At 37.6% G+C, this 14689-nt stretch overlaps 1 protein-coding gene across 1 annotated transcript in view; it reads left to right on the top strand.

Moving 5' to 3' along the window:
• LOC150095123 (glucose transporter type 1-like) overlaps positions 1-14689 on the top strand; it is a 407241-nt gene that overhangs the window by 166036 nt on the left and 226516 nt on the right. The gene's annotated exons all lie outside the window — the stretch shown is intronic.

Below are 14689 nucleotides of genomic sequence, written 5' to 3'. Positions count from 1 at the left end.
TGAATAACCATATTTAATCAAATTAAACTGCTAATTACAAAAATGATCGTGTATGAGTGGCTTTAAAAGCAGTAAATCAGAAAATAAAGACATCCTCTTTGTGCAGTGGAGTCTTTGATCACTTCGTTCTCATAACGAAATTTTTTCTCTCTCCTTAATTTGAAATATATATATGCACTAATTTGTGCTCATGATTTACTCTCATTGATTACACGAAACCAACCACAAGGAAATGCCTCGAGGCTTCTACAAGTGCCACTAGAGTTAGGTTGAAAGCAACTAATTATGAACACAATAGATTCTCTGCAATTCAAAATGCATCGAGGTTCGCACTTCAAAAATCAAATCAAAATTACACGATAACTTAGAAATTGTTTAACACATTGTTCCTCTTTATGCCGATAATGCTATAATAATTTTATACAAATTCATTTAAGACGATCACGAATTTCCTCCTTTAAACTGACTCAACAGTTAAATTGAAATCTGTCGGCCAAAGAGAATCGAGAGAACAATGGATACGAAGGAATTTAAAATAATAATAATAATAAACGCTATTAGAAAATGCAATTTCTTTAGTTTATAAATTAATTGCATATTATTAAATTGTATGTGCACTAAGTAATTTTAATCTCTACTAGTTTCATGTGTATTATTTATTAATTTAAATAATAAATATTATTTATTATTTAAATAAATAATATAACTGATATGACATTGACTCGGTTTTATAACAAGCAAACTAGTATCAGCAATACAGAACATTTGAAACGTTGCGATTCACGTTGTATCATTATGACTAGTGATGTGATGCGTAAAACAACCGAGATCTTATTGCGCTAAGTTTTCGATGGAAAACAAGTAGACCATTTCTTTACGCTGTCTTTACTTTGATGATTTGTGCGCTGTTAGCACTGACTTATGTTTCTTTCACTCCTATAGACATTCAAGTGGATTCTCTTTCATTAGAAACTTTTTCATCATAGACAGAGAGAGACACCGTTTTTATTCACCCGCCTCCCCTGGCATGAAAAGTTGAAATTAGTAATTCTGGGGGGGGGGGGGGGTTAGTGGTTCGCCTGTTCTAATCCATCGATTAGGAAACCTAGCATTTAGTGCACGGCAAAAGGTGGGGAAGCTGTCGTGTTGGAAAATAATAGCAGTTACATTTTCTTATTCAGTATCTTCGATTTGGATGGGTGAAAAACTCTTCTAGATCTTTTCAGCGGGAAAAAAAGTCATCAAGTCCACATTAAATTTGGATTAGGTAGTTACCAATTTTAAGTTTCCTCTTTCATTAGTTTTACTTAAGGTGGAATTTGCAAATTCGACTAGTTTTGTGACAATCGGCGACTTCTTAATTCTATGACTTAGTTGGATTTTGCGTGCAACATCTTTTCGATGATATTCCTACATATACACCAAGTTCCAAACAGACAACAGATTTTGGGGGACTGCATAAAACATTTTCACATATTCTGTAGTTTCCTGGGATGTTTGAATTATCTGCTTAAAACACTTCCGATTTGAAACCATCGAGTAACTATTTGATCACGAAACGCTTGTGACCCCATACACATCGAAAAAAGGTGTCTATAATTGACATCGTCTCTGCATGTCAAAGCAAACTCTAAGGCTTAGAGTCTAAGCCTTTTGCTCAACTGACGCTGTCGTACTCATTGATGAGTACATAACATGAATACTATCGCGTCACTGCTAACGTTCATCAGCTATCGCCGGGTTATTGAAGATTGTACCAGTATTCACTCTCAATTTGACGATAGAATAAAGTTCGAAACTCCGGAGCGCTCATTTCGGTGATCCTGTATAGAATTGTTTGGACCCAAAATGATTGCAGTGGAACTTTAGTGAAGCACATTGAATGGATACTAGCAATATTTAAAGTATGCAATTCCAGTAGACAATTCCTAGAAATAAGGAGCAGAAACCCAGAAGATATCGAACTCTTATGACACTGTATTTTACCGAGCTGTCTACTCGTTTCTCACTCCTCCCCCTATAAGGATGGATGAACAATGAGGGAAATAAATTGGCCCATTATAACTCAGAACATGATATACTCGTGTAGGAGACTTACAGTTTGAAGGAAAAACTCTTTCGATCCCAATTGATTTTTCCGCCCTCCCTCCCTCCCTCCCTCAACAATACTGAACTCCCCTCGACCATGAGAGAGATGAGAAACAAGGAAAAGAAATAGGCCGCATTGTTACCTCACTAGAGACTAGCGTTATGCCATCAAACCTTGAGAAAGTGGCGCCCTGAATTGCAACTGTTTCCTAATTACTGCCGTGCGTCTATAGAGGGGTCACGAACGTCGTCGGCGACCCACATTCTTGCCGTAATGATAGGTGCATCAGGAAGACATTGCTACTGTTCGCTGTCAAGACGAGAGCTAATCATCCTTAGTCTGTATGGCCACTTGACCGCAAAGCAAGACTTTCTTCCCACTTGAGCTTTGTCTGGGAGTGTTGCAGGCCCTTAAATTGCCCAACAGATCAATAAATACGAGACACTGCAACTGTTTTGGCCACTAACCAAGCTCTGCCACCACCCTCGTGCACTGGATTAACTTAGTCGGCGGTGACATTCCACCAATAAGGCTGTTTGCTTTTCATCTGTCAATCAATATTTTTTTTTTATTGTTGGTCACCGCAGTATGAGAAAAAGAAAAGTGCATTATAACTTTGAAAGAAGACTGCATTGCTGGGATCTGGGGTTATGTGTTTGCCGCTTCTTTGCACGCGTAAGTTAAAATTTGGAGGAAATGACACGAAATCCCCCCCCCCCCCCATCCTCTGCCAGACCGATAATCATCAAACCAGAAGACTTCCCTCTGGGAAGGAGAATCCATCGAGTTCGAAGCGCTAACAGAGCAAAGTGTAATCATTCAAGGGATCTGAAATTTCCATTGCTTCCATACAACCAAACCTTATTAATTAAAAAAAAAAAAAAAATAGATATCATCATTTAAAATTTTAAACTGTTAACATTAGAAAGAACAAGTTCGAATCCCGCTGCGGCACAGGCATCTGTGAAACTCTTTAGGTGAGAGATGATTTTCACCTCCTGGTGAGACCTCTGCTTATTTAGAGACCTGAAACGGTTGAAAAAAATTTGATGTTTGGTCATTAGAATAGGGTTTGCAGATTATCTGCTAAAATACTCCACTCACGGTCCTAATACGTACCACGTGGGTGGGTAGGATGCATACTGCTCACAAGGTGAAAATGGAGAATATATTTTAAATTCTTTTTCCGTCTCTCTTGCAGATTTTTTTAACCACACGCACGCACACTTCAATTGATCGTAAACGTATCGGTTTCTACTTGGCTGTCTGGTAACTGCATATAAGAAGACCTTCCACTCTCCATATACCTTCATGGTTAATTTTTTTATTATTATTTCCAACTCTGTTACACTGGCGATACATCACGATACGTGAATCGAAATATCTGTAGTTAGTCTATCCTAATTAAATATTTTTAATCATGTCTACGTGTTACTTATTCAGAATAGCGATTCGCTTACTTCAAAGAGCAAATAAATAATTAAATGTAACATTCTTTCTCAACTTCAGATTGATATTTTTTCTGTGCGATTAACTTTTGATTTTAGAATAATTGTTCTTATTATATTTATCCACTCATAAGTACTTAAATTTATACTTATGAGTGAATTGATTTTTAAAACTATATTTTCCCGTCATATTCCTCTTTTTGTGTGTGTGTGTGTGTGTGTGTATTTTGCTGCTTTCTTCTCTCGAACTCGGAATTGAAATTTCAATTAACTGCGAATAACTAAAAAAAAATCGCGCAAAAATTTGCAATATATATATATATGTATAATTTGACAAAAAGTATGTAATTTGATAATTCACGGTTCACAACATAAATCTTCTAAAAGCCTCTTCATTACCCAAAAGGGAACAGACCGCACTCCTTTAGCCACAAACTTTTGGAAATCAGTAGGCAACCAGTCTTTATCACAATCATTGAGGTTTATGTTAATGAAACGCACTCATAATTTACTTCAGATACAAGACCACATTCCTAATCTCAGTTAGTATTTATATTTGCGGGTGCTCTATGGCCGATTTTGCTGAGTTGCGGGATAGATTAAAATCTCCAGTTTTTATTATTATTGTTGTTATTATTATTATTCTGGAAGAGGGACATTCTAACTTGTGAAGATCGACTCTGGAATCGGCTGAAAATGTGCCTAGGGAAAACTAACCTCTATTCGGTTACTAAAATCGAATCTACAACGTTTTCTTGTGCAAACCAAAGAGCTCATAAGTTCTTTGTTTTAGATTGTTGCTCATAACTGATTCTATATTCGTGTTATAGGAAGGGAAAAAAATTGTGCATTTAATAGCGTTCCTTAAAAACTGATGCATACCAATAATATTTTAAAACCGTTCGTCTCCCCCCCCCCCCCTTCAGTTGTAATGTTGAGTTTCTTATTTAGAAATGTTGCCTGTAATTTGAATGAAAGAAAAGTGTGGCCAGATTGTGCAGGATAAATAAATCGAGTACTCCCCTCTCATGTGATATTCTTTAGACATGGATTTAAATTTGCCTGCCTGATTTTCCGATTTGTCTTTTGTTAACAGACCCGTTCTCCAACCAACCATCAAGCTACGGGATCAAATCTCGCCATCGGCATGAATGTTTGTGACAGTCTTTACATAGGACATGAATTTCATCGCTAGATGTGAGACCACCGCTCCGCTAATTGGAAGCCTGTGATGTGCCTTGTAAAAGTTCTCTAGAGCAGGGTTATATATAAAACATTACTAATTGTAAAAAAATAAAATTAAAAATCCTTAGTATACTTCTTGTGCTGTAGCTTTAAACCCTTTCGTTGATAGAAGTCACATTAAAAAAATAATAATTGAGATCGATTTACCTTTTGCTTATGAGATGCGTACGCAGTAAATGAACTGTAAATATTTCAATATTGTTATTTACTTTTTAAAAACTCTTACTAATGAGCAATAAATATCAATGCTTCAGTCATTCATAGTTTTTCTCTTCCTTCTTTCTCTTAAACGCAAAAAAATGCTACGGAAGTTTCAATTATCCACGTGAGTGAATATTCTGTTAGTCTCTTTTCTAGATGAAACCTATAAATAGGCGCTTTTCTTTTTTAGAATCAAATGAACATCGGTAATCTTAGTGTAAGCTTTACCTGTAGATCAGAAATTTCTCAGCAGCAAAACTTCATAGACCCAGTATAGTGGTACAGATAGTAGAACTTCGAGAGAATATCGCATTTCCTAGCTCTCATCGATGCGAGAAATATTTTTTAGGTTCTTTAAAGACGTTCGCTTTTTTGGTCTCCACTGACATTTTTTTTTCTTCTCGTGAAACAAACCGGCTAGTAAACACACTCACCACGCATATCACAAATCTCGTCATAGCCTTAGTTATTTCTACGTCAGTTATGATTCTAAACAACCTGACGTTTTCTCGTATTAGTCGTGGATATGGCTAATACGATGAACGCCCACCGCAACATCACACGACTCTGAATTGTAAAATACAGAGATCCTAAATTTAATATGATTAAAGCAGATATTAGTTTTAATTTAATTAAATTTCCGCCTGTATATAACTTACTCTTGGTATTTAGGTATACCTACTCAGAATTCAGGACAAGAGAAGAGATGGGGGTCGAATTAGATTGAGAAAACCTGATATTCCACCAACTCAGAATTAGCACATATCATCGATGGTTCCAATATCTAAACTCGCTTTGTGTTCTCGGTATTTATTCACGCACCTTGAAACAGTCCTTGTATAGTTCACTAAGTGGAACGTGTTTGTCATGAGATCTTCGCAGTATTGCTCAAGCTTGACCATCCCTTAGTTTCCCCTTTCGGTTGCAAGGGAAGTTAGCAGACCGGCACGACTTGCTAGTAAATATCTTGCAGTTGTGTTATTGCGAGTTGTCCTGTACTCGTTTTCTCGCTCAATGGGGCTTCTCTTGTTTGTGAGAACTTTATTCACAGACCTTGAAAGAGTTAGGTGGTGCCCGTAAATGTTGTTAAAAAGGTCTTTAAATGGGCGGGGTGAAAGATCACGAACCTACGAATGCCTTCAGGTGAGGGTGGAAGCGAGCAAGTTGGTGTTCGGTTTGTTCCCAATACCTTGTGGCCTGTTGTCCCAATTCAAAGAAAAGTTAGGGTTCCTAGCGATGGCCACAGGCAAAATTTGCATATTTATGTAACTAAATTAGGCCTTTTTGATAACCCAAGCAATACTGCCTACAAGGTCTTTTTAATTCGTCCTTGACTGATATGGTACACTTTATGTAGGAGGACAAACACGTGACCCATTTAATAACCTAAATGAATCTCATTTATCCGTCGAACAATAGATGGCATAAGCATCGTTTAAGGTGGATGGTTTTTTGCTCTAAATCTCAGTCTTCATGAGATTTGCAAAATCATTCTAAAAATAAAACTAAAAAGGCGATTCTGTATTTCTGGTAGGAACAGAGCCAATCTTGATAGTTTTCTTCTCACACAAAAGTTTGCCACCATCAGGATGTTAGAATTACCTCATTCTGGTGTCACCATGACAACCACATTCTGTGTATTCTGCTTCCTCCAGTGAATGCAGCCAAAGTCATTTTCATTTGCGAGTTGCTACTTAAATATCTCGCCGGAAACCTTTTACGGTCTTTTACGGCTGTGTTTGGATGAGTTCAGAGCATGGATAGAAAGTTGAACTAGTTCGCTCAACTCGACCGTAATTCTGCGGTCACAAAATTTGATATATCTGCCTGCGAAATTATCGTTAAAGAAGAAAGAAAGCCTAATATTGGTCGTTGATATATCAAATTATAAAAGGTTATTCATTTCCATTAAATTATGTTGCGATTCCCACCCTTTATTTTTCCAGCAAGCACATTCGACTCATAAAACTTCAATAAAAGTTGTTTATAGCGCCACCTACCACCATGCTATACGATTATCCTCCCGAAAGATAAGGGTTCTGCTAGACACCTTTTGTTTCATTGTTATTTAAGAATGCTCAGTTAATCTATCAGAATTATTTATATTTCTCTTCAGCGCCATCTATCGATCCTCATAAAAACCCAATTTTCACATTTCAAATAAAAACCTGAATACTTCAAAGTAATGATAGCGTCCTATTGCAGTAGCAATCTATTTTGGCACGCCGTAATTTTCGTATAAAAACTCCGATCATTTATCTGATACATAACTGTTGGGTGGCGTCTCTCCATGCAAGATATTTTTTTTTTTTTTTTAACGAACCATTAGCGAAACAGTATGTAGTTTGGTAATTATCTATTTTTAAGGTGTCGAGTGGAAGAAAAATTCTAATCATTTGAGAAAGCTGCTGTAGGTACTTTTGTTTGCTTAATGGCTTTCGAGGTCGATTTTCTTAACACAAAGTCAAAAGGTAACTAACAGTTAACATCAAAAGTTTCGATTTTCGTTTGGCTATTCAACGGAAACGAGAAGAAATAAAATCGGAATATATTTGGTTCTTTTTTTTTTTTTTTTCATCCTGAAAATGACATTTATCATTTATTGTAAAGTGTACAGCAATTATATATACAACATTAACTGAACCACAGTGTCTGAAACTGACATTTATTTTGATGTCACGCGTAAATTATCAAAATTCCAAGCGTTGCCATGGAGAAGCTGAAAAGGACATTTATTTGATTGCACTATCAAGCAAGATCAAAATAAATCAACTATACAAATGAAATTGAACTAATGCCACCTCGTGGCTCGTTCAACGAGCCACGCGATAGCATTCTTATCCATTGTTGCGTATATATCGTTGTCACAGATCGCAAAGCTATAAATAACATCACTAGCCAAGTGTGCATGCGTGGTAACATCATCCCCCCCCCTCCTTTTCGAACTTTGCTAGATTCTTCCACGCTTGTTTAGTTTTTTGTGTTTTTTTTCCCCCTACAAAAAAAAAAAACTCTTTCCTCATTTTGTCATTATTCTTCCTATCATTTCGTGTAAAGGGTGTGCGTTCGCCTATTGACATCGCTATGACGTGTGAAGGCTGGTCATACGGTTGGTTAACCTTTGGGTCTTCTAGAGCTGTAAGGAAGGTGACATTGTCGCTCTCAATGACGCTGAAAATCCAATCTATCTGCTCAAAGAAATTTATACCTTCCGCACTACTTTCTTCTCTACAAAGATTGCTACAATTTTCAGACTTTTAGTTGCTTTGACGCTTCGGATAACTATTGATCGGTCTCCAAGTAGGTTCCGAAGGATATCTAGGCTTGGCAGAAGAAATAAGACAAAAACAGATGAAACAGAGCTTGAGAAAGAGTACTTGGATTAGAAAGCCCAATTTGATTTCGCAAGAAGGATGGAGAAAATGTAGTAATGCAGTACATGTTGGGTCTAATATAGCTTTGCCTGTTAGGCTTAAAATATTTTACACCAAATATCGCGAGTTTTTATTTATTCTATTTGCGTCCGGTTGAACGCGAGCGACGTTGAGAAAGCAGGGAATGATACATACTAATGTCGCTTTGCATCCCTACCCATCTTCCATCCCCATTAATGTTAGTTGTGTGGTTGTCAGTATTTTGACATCTGCGAGATAAATGAACTTGGCCGACTGCGGACAGACACGAAGCGCGTGGTAACAATAGCTTCGCATCGATTATACAGATGCAGGGAGGTGGAGTCGTGTGCTGCCAAGTCCGCCGTGCATTGTAGCGTTCCAGTTATGGCGCTCGTCAGCCGAATAAAAGATGTACGGCCACTAATTCTAAACTCCGTAGTCTGTGCCATTGTCTAACGGTGATTGATCTTTTTCGACGTGCGGCTTCTTTACCGTGACAAACGCCTTCAGCGACATCTGGTGGCAAACAGATGAACTATCCGTCGAAGATTTGTTGCGATCCATAATTTTTTGGTTGGGTAGTGTATTAAAACATCAACATCGCAATCGGTTAGTTTTGTTGACTTTCTCTCAGTTGGACTTGATATGCGGATTAGCGCCTGACTGCGGCTTTAATTGAGCATTGCCAGCAAGTTGTTCAATTACGGGACTGACCAAATTGCTGTGCAGATGCTACTTTTTTTCTTCTTTTTTTTTCTCCCCCCTTAGCTCATTGTCTACGTCGATGGCGCGTTTGTTGTCGGACAAATGAAGGACTAGCCTTGGGTCATATAAGGTGGCGAATAATAGTTCGTTCTTACCGTACTTGGTAGCTGTGATGACAAAAGTCACCGCTTTAGTCGCTTTGACATCCGAAAAACGACAGTGCGCGATAAACAAGACTACTCGTGGCGAGAAGACGACCGGAGACAACTGGCGAAGTGGATTCGGTAGTTGGCATCGCAATAAAGTTGAAATCTTGCTTCTGACTTGGACAGCGAAAGTGCTAACGAATGTGGAGTTGATATAAAACTATGGTATATTCCTCCATTGTTTGAACCTGGCAGCTTCCCTACTAAACGTTCAGCAGAGATAAAAGTTACAGATATTTTTCTGTTTTGTTACCATTTCTCCAAGTTTTATCTTGCGTGGGCTTTCTTTAGAAATTCGGAAGGCAGTCATATTTTAATATCATGATTTTAAGGTCTTGAACTCTTGGCCTCTTTGAAAAATTACTGTTTGAACCACCTCGTCTCTGTAGACGTTGTGTTTAAATATTCACATGGAAGCTTAAAAAATGCTGTATACATCAAATGTATCAAAATGCGTGTAGTCCCGTGATTTTTAATTAATTTTTATTATTTATTTATTTTTACATATTCCTCTTACTGTGTAGGATACATATTACATTGGTGTTCAAAAGCTAAGGACGAACTACATTTTTACTTGTATATGAATGAATTTTCATGACTACAGCCAAATGTGTGGACATAAAATTATTGCCAACATACTAATAAATTGTATTACACAAAAAAATGTTTTTATAAATTTCATACAAATTACGCTGCTGGGTGTAATTTGTATGAAATTTATAAAAACACTGGTGGGTGTCCAAAAGAACAAACACTATTTCTGAAGATTACATCAGGAAATTCAGATCAGTCAGCTTGTTGCAATTTATATAACTGACGATTTCGAAAAGAATGCGGATAAACATTCGAATTTTCGAATCGCACGCAAAGGAGTTAAGTGGTAGCACCCAACAGGATAAAAGACAAAAGAACAAAGTTGCAAACTTGGATATCTTGTAATGTCTCAAAGACATCATATAGATGATTTCACGCGGGGAAGATTTATTGGAAAGCTTGAAGAAGGTCGCAGAATTACTGATATTGCCAGAGAGTTTGGAATCTCACATAGAATTGTATCCAGACTCTGAGCAGTGTTTCAAACCAATGGAACGTGTTCCAGACGTTTGCTAAGAGTTTGCCTCGTTCTACCACGGAACATGAAGACAGATTTTTGGCTATAATAGCAGAACGTAATCGACGCACCACAGGCAAGTCAGCTTGCAAGTCGGCTCGATTCAAGCACAGACACGCGGATATCTCGACGAACTGTGGCAAGACGTCTCCAACAAGTAAGCCTATACTCCAGAAGGCCTGTAATCTGCGTCTCTTTAATCGTAACTCAAATTGTAGAGCACGTTTTCAGTGGTGTTGCATCCATCAAAATTGGACAAGACACCAATTGGCTAATGTACTCCTTATAGATGAGAATCGTTTTAGATTTTTCCACCGATTCTGGACGACAATTGATCTGGCGTGAAAGTGGTACTGCTTCCCATCACGATAATGTTCTTGAAATGGATAGATACAGCTGTGCTGGGGTCATAGTATGGTGAGGCATTATGCTTAATAGACGCAGTGGAACTACAGGTACTGGAAAAAGTGACTGACTACTGTGCGACCACAGATGCGAGACCCCATCGACACTTCTGTGCATGGCAGAAGGTGAATTTATTCCAGTAATATGGTAATCAATGCGTTGCGTGGGATGAGTGCGCGTACGTCGGAAAATTAGCTTTTCTTTTATGAAAATTCTAGTTTTTAAAGTGAAAACTATTTTGCTTGTACAACAATTGGAAATTTTGACGTATAAAGCACGTGATTTCTTTGTGTTGGTGACGAATTCGTACATCGCCTTATTTCTTTCTCCCCTTCAACATGAATTAACTCTCCTTGTCACTGTGCCAGCTGAGGTTCTCGTATCTGTGGTCGGACAGTAGTGAATGATATTGCAATGAAGTTCTTCAACATGTTCAGTGGTGCTGTAAGCGAAGAATTAATTTTTATGGATGACAATGCCACACCACATCGTACACTAGCAGTGGACATATTCTATACTAAAATGTCTCTCCGCATAGTTTTCTGTAAGCACTGTACATTAATTCCTTAACTACCAATTGTAACTTTTGCCAAAAACTTATTGCAATTTAATTTGTACGAGATTTATAACACATTTTTGTGTAATATAATTTATTTATATGCTGGCAATAATTTTATGTCCACATTTCGCTGTAGTCATGAAATGTTTTTCAGATACAGGTAAGAATGTAGTTCGTCCTTAGCTTTTGAACACAAGTATATATGTGCAATGTATACTGACCTATCATTTAGAGATGCCCAGTCTGCGGACTACACAGTACTCCTGTCATCAGACTTGCTCTTATGGTTGTTAAACAAAAGAGCAAGTCTGATGACAGGAGTAGTGTGTAGTTCGCAGACTGAGCATCTCCTCTGAATGTTAGGTCCGTTATTCCTCCAAAACTCTATCGTCATAATCCCTGTGGATTCGAATTGCCCTTTTTTTCACATTCGGAAATATCAGTATTGTGCTAATAAAAGCACTTCCACATTATGTACGAATAATATTCACACATTTAAGTACATCAAATAATCATCCCATTTTATGGTCTCTTTCCTACTTTGTGTCAATTGCTAGCTCCTTCTCTAGTCGTTCATTGGGTGTCATGGTGGATGGTTCTCTCTCGTCTTTTTTTTCATCGATTCGTAATACACTAAGGTTCTGTGATTTCACCAACACTCTTTCTCCATCAATGATTTTCTCTTACTGCCTAACCCTATTAACACAGCATCCACAGCTTTACTGATCATGGTACACTCCATTCCTCTTCTTCATTTACAAGGCCGTATAGTGCTCAGATAATTTAAGTTTTAGTATCTTACTGAATACCTTAGACACCAATCTTGTAGTCATTCTTAGGTCAAGTGAACATAACGTAATAAATTTTGATGCTACCAAAGCACAGTCCTGCTTGATTTTTCCGTAAGAAAGACCATGTTTTCTACTTCATTTTTAATAACATTCCACTCCCTAATCAAGATCAGTTGGCTGACTTTCACATCCATCCTATCTCGTCATAAACATATTACTTCCATTGCCTCTTCAGCCTCCAAAAAGCTAGATATCCTTTTCATTCCAAACAACATTCCTCTTCAGCTCAACTCCTAACACTTTATAAATCTCAAATCAGTCCATGCCTAAGCTGTTGTTCTCACATTTGGGACGGCTCACCATAAACCTCCCTACAAATGCTTGATCATGATTGCTTTCAGTTAGTAGATGGTCCTCTTCTAAGACACTATCCAGTCGCTTTCCCATAGATACTGCTTCTGCGCTGTCTTTTCTACGGGTATTTCCATATACATAATCTGCTCTGGAGCCTGTGTAGCTCAGTAGAAGTGGCATTTGCACTCTACAGCGCTTGACAGCACGACGAAAGGCATTCAAATCCAGTCGCCGACTAGAGAAACTTTTTTTAAGCCTTTTCTCGACCAGTTCCAGAGTTAGTCGATCTCTGGCAGGGCTAGCTGGTTTTTCCTCCCGGAAACTCGGATTTTTCGTCCCGTAAAACTCAAGAAAATCGGCCGTCGAACCCACACTATTTTCAGAGATTAAATATATTGTGTTAGGGTTAGGGGCCACCAGATCGCGGCACTTACTAACCGCCTTCTTCACTGCGTGCCGATTAATTAGTGATAGCCTTGGGCCTGCTATCTCTGATTGGCTACCAGTGGAGATTGAACTTCCCACTCAGTCTCCAAAACTCGCCTATTCCCTGATCCCTCGCCTACTAGCTGATTTTTTTTAATCTGCGCCACTGAACTGGTCATCAATATTCCTCCACTTTCCTCTAGTATGTACAGACAACTGCTGGTCAACATCCATATACATTGCAGTTCTAAACTCACCGAACCAACTTTTCATCCTGTGTATTCATTCCGTATACCTCTGATCTTTTGAACAGTCTTCCTCTCTCTCTATACTGTTTTTTCCCTAATGAATACAACACCCCATTTTTTTTTTTTTTTAAGAAACACAACGGATTCCTTTCTTTTCTCTGATCACTTGTCCACACAGCGCACTGTCGTTTTATGTCGTTTCATACCTCTCGTGTGCGGCTAATATTAATTTTGGAAATATGATGAATTTTTTTTTTGTCATCCCGCAAAACAAGCAAATCGCCAAAGAATATACGTAAGTAACATACAATACACTGACCTCATGGTCTTAATTGCTTTGGCTGTAATCCAACGAAGAATCTAAAAAAAAAAAATAATTGATTGTATATAATGCATCACCACCAGCCTTAAAGTTAAACAACCGATGGCCAAATGTTCTTATCCCAATTTATTAGGATAAGATTGTTAGCTTTATACCTATTGAATATATTTTTCTGTAAATTGGGTCTGTCCTCGTGGTTTCTTTGTCAGTTTGCAGGATGAAAAATCTAACTTTCCGGGAAAAAATCCTACCACTGCCGTATGAGACCGACGAACCGACCTCGAGTTGAAAAGTCCTTATATTCTTTGCATCGTACAGGGGATTAGAACCGTCATTTCAACCCAAGGGCATCGTCGATACTGGCAGTTGCGAAGTCTAGTAGTATATAATAACAAATATTTAATCCTAAACCAATCTGATTTCAAAATGAATTTAACTTCTTAACTTAAATTAACTTTTAGAGTTTGAAAAATTTAAAAATACAAATAAATAAACGTAAAGAAAGAAAGAAACATCAGAACAGTTTAATTTACTAAATATAGGAAAGCTTATTTATACGCTATTGCTTGATTTGTAACCGCCATTTTATTTTCTCTCGTCGAATACAAACATCCATATCATAATGCCTTGAAAAATGAAGGCTGGACAATTCTAGTTTGTCTACAGCATGGCGATTCTTCGGAAATTAATTAGATCTGAACACAGTCATGCAAGATTTGCTACTGTAAAGGTAATTTGAGAAAAGATAACGAAATGGTTTAATTGACCACAAATCCATCATTGGTGTAAGGGGATGCAACACGTGCAAGTTCACTGCAGAAGTGTTGCATCCCCTTACACCAATGATGGATTTGTGGCCAATTTAACCATTTCGTTATCTTTTCTCAAATTACCTTTACAGTAGCAAATCTTGCATGACTGTGTTCAGATCTAATTAATTTCTGAAGAATCGCCATGCTGTAGACAAACTAGAATTGTTCAGCCTTCATTTTTCAAGGCATTATGATATAGATGTTTGTATTACACGAGAGAAGATAAAATTTGTAGTGTTAATATCTCTTGATGCTAAGATTCTTTCCTGTGTATTGTTTACGAGATTTTCTTTTACTGAAATTCAAACCTTTTAATGCGCATGTTAATTTTTAACCAAGTTGTGTTACAAATGACGATTCTAATAAGAGTAC

The sequence above is a fragment of the Typopeltis vanoorti genome, chromosome 21, assembly GCF_054136105.1.
Source record: "Typopeltis vanoorti isolate ZY-2024b chromosome 21, IOZ_Tvanoo_1.0, whole genome shotgun sequence".
NCBI classification, from domain to species: Eukaryota; Metazoa; Arthropoda; class Arachnida; order Uropygi; family Thelyphonidae; genus Typopeltis; species Typopeltis vanoorti.
The sequence above is the reverse complement of the archived record's forward strand: the minus strand, read 5'-3'. Positions and strand labels throughout refer to the sequence as shown.